We start from the raw sequence: 3,509 nt of genomic DNA, 5'->3' as shown, positions 1-3,509 counted from the left end.
AAGTGTGGACAGGGAAGTGGCAGTAGGTTGTCCTTGTCTCCTCTGTAGTAGACACTCACGTAACAATAACTATTGGTTTTCATATTTTTTGCTCCTTAGGAAGGGAAGTAGAATTCTGCTGTGGTTAGAAAGGCCAGGATCCTGTTTGACCAGTGTCCACTCCCAGCAGCACTGTCCGGGGCCTGAGTCATTGGGCCACCACTCCAGGCACAGCACGGACACGTCAGCAGTGTGGCCTCTTTCCTTTAATCAGCAAACTGCTTTGCCCTATCTAGGATGTTCATCTCCTGAGACCATCTCTTGCTCTTTTCAATCCTCAAATGCCTGACCTGATCCTCCCTGCCAACAGATACAGTTCTCTCTCTCTCTCCCATGTTCACCACATTTTCCCCATAGGAAGTTATGGGATATATACACACACACACACACATATATATCAACTTGAATTTCTTACCCCGTCACCCCATTTTCCAAATCTTCCCCATTATCTTCTTCCCCAACTTAGGGGACCAACATTATCACAGCAACACATACCGGAGTTGGTTGAAGATAGAAGAGGTAGAGAAGAAATCATGGCCACAGGCATCCTATGATGCAAGCTGGAGCCTTCGTTATCACCAAGTGGTCCCTGGAGTAACAAGAAGGTAGAGGGAGCAAGGAATCCTTTCCAAAAACAATCTCTAGTTTCACTGGTACATAGGAACAACTGTCATTTGTTCATTTATTCAAAAAATTGAGCACCTACTATGGGCCAGGCAGCAGTGCACACAACTGATATGCTCTCTGCCCTGAAGGGGAGACAGATGAGTATAACCCGGTGAGTGCTGGGCTGTGCAGTCCATGCTAAGACGGAGATGAACACAGGAGGGACTCTGGCTGGAGTGACATGTGGGACAGTCAGGGAAGACTTTCCTGAGGAGGGAGCTCCTAAGCAGAGTCTGGAAGGATAAGAAAACTCTTTCAGCTGATAGTGGCGGCACCATATGCAAAAATATGAAGGTGTGTGTTTGAAGAGCTGCCTGCTGCTGGCAGGTCACTGTGCTGGGGCTCAGAGCTGGAAGGGAGGGAGTGTTGCAGAGGAGCCAACTGCCAGTGGGGGAGCGAGAAGGCAGGTCCTACAGGGCCTTGAAAATGTCTTTCTGAGGAGTTCAGATTTGCCTAAAGTATACATACCCCCTTCCCCCTATGCCCTGTGAGTCATTAGGAACATAGTGAGAGCTAATTAATGCTAGGGGTAGGTGGACAGCAATTGCAGAGTGGGGATGGGGGGAGGCCCCAGCCTGATGAATGAAGGCTTAAATGCAGTCTCGCTGATAACTGGCTGCTGACCCAACCATCACGTGCAATTTAGGGTAAAGCCTCCATTTGGGCAATTTCTTTCCCCGGTGACTAAGTAGGCTTGCAATTATCTCCTTCTTATAAAACCCCTAACACCTTTTCTCCAGCCGCCTCCCCTGCTTTGACCTTGCTTCTCTTTGGAAAATGGGAAATGGCGGGTCTGTGTAGCTGTATAGAAATGTACGTAGCTGTATGTGTGTGCCTGTGCATGAAAGTACCTCATAAGTGTGTGAGGAAGTGGATAAATGGGAGTGTGTGCTTGCATATGCATGAAGACGTCTCTGCTGATGCCATGCATGGGAGCACATGTGCATGAGACTATAGGTCTCTGTTTATGTTGGGGAACATGGATGCATGCATGTAAACTGTGTCCAGGAGAGTCTGTGGGTGGTTAAGAGTGTGGGGACTGTGAGGTGTGTTTGCAGTGTGTGTGGGGTCCTATACAACTAGCCACCATGATTGTCTTTGCAGGAGAGAAGTTTTTGGGCTGAGATATTTATATTAACCAGAGCAATAAAATGCTGAACTGGTCTCTCTGCTTCCCTCTTGCTTTCTTGTAATCCATTCAAACCGCCTAGCAGCTGGTTTGAGCTTTTAAAAATGAAAATCAAATCATGTCACTTCTAAACTGAAAACCCTCCATTGGCTTCCCACTGCATCTGGAATAATCCAACTTTCTGACTATGGCCTACACAATGTGCCCCTACTCCAGTCTTTGAAACTTTGTGGTCTTATCTCATCCCACTCCTTGGGTACCCCCTGTGTCAGCTACATAGGCAAGAGCCTTTGCACCCAATGCTCCCTCTCCTAGACCCTTTTACAACTGGGTGCTGTCCTGGCTCCAGGTTTCATCCCAAATGATGACATTATCAGTGGGGTCTTCTCTGACCTTGAAATTTAAGTTGGCATCCCCCATCTTTCTCTGTCCCATCACTGTGACTTCTTTCCTCCCCAGTGCTGGGTCAATTGGGTCAGAAGCAGATGCTGAGACAGAATTAGGTGTGCAATGGGGTTAGTGGGGAGCAGCCCCTGAGACGAAATAGGGAGAAGGCCGATTGAGTGGGGTGGGGTAGGGCCATCAGAACACAGGGCAGATCTGATAAGGTCTCTGCCAGCATGCTGGGGTGCCTGGAGCAAAGACTGCCCATTAGAGGAGTTCTGAGTTGGTGGAAATGGCTAGACCCTGTACCGCATCTAGCTCCATCAAAGGCTAGAACCATCAACTTAAAAGCTGAGGTTCAAGAGAATAAGACAAGGCATAGACTGGGAGAAAATATTTGCAAAAGACACATTTGATAAAGGACTATTATCCAAAATATACAAAGAGCTTTTAAAGCTCAAAAAGAAAATGGAGAACCCAGTTCAATAATGGGCCAAAGATCTGAACAGACACCTCACCAAAGAAGATATATAGGTGGCAAATAAGCGAATGAAAATATTCTTCACATCTGTCATTAGGGAATTGCAAATTAAAGCAAAAATGAGCTACTACTATACACCCATTGGAAAGTCCAAATTCAGGAACACTGACAACACCAAATGCTGATGAGGCTATGAAGCAACAGGAACTCTTATTCGTTGCTGGTGGGAATGCAAAATCGTACAGCCACTTTGGAACACCACCTGACAGTTTCTTACAAAACTAAACATATTCTTCCCATATGACCCACCAAACACTCCTTGGTATTTACCCAAAGGAGCTGAAACTTATGTCCATGCTCAAACCTGCACACAGATGTTTATAACAGCTTTATTCATAATTGCCCAAACTTTGGAAGCTTCCAAGACATTTTTCAGTAGGCAAATGGATAAACAAACTTTGATACATCCAGATAACTGAATATCATGCTGCACTAAAAAGAAATAAGCTATCAAGCCATGAAAAGGCACGGAGGAATCTTAAATATGTATTACTAGGTGAAAGAAGCCAATCTGAGAAGGCTGCATACGGTGTGATTCTAACTATATGGCATTGTAGAAAAAGCAAAACTATGGAGATGGTGAAAGATCAGTGGTTGCCCAGGGTTAGGTGGGAGGGAGGAATGAACAGGTGGAACAGAGGGTTTTCAGAAGTGACACTATTCTGCGTGATACTGCAGTGGTGGACCTATGTCATTGTACATTTGTTCAAACCCATAGAATGTCCGTCACTAAGAGTGAGCCCTAAGATA

This window comes from Miniopterus schreibersii, assembly GCF_964146895.1.
Source record: "Miniopterus schreibersii genome assembly, chromosome: 1".
Lineage (NCBI taxonomy): Eukaryota > Metazoa > Chordata > Mammalia > Chiroptera > Miniopteridae > Miniopterus > Miniopterus schreibersii.
The sequence above is the reverse complement of the archived record's forward strand: the minus strand, read 5'-3'. Positions refer to the sequence as shown.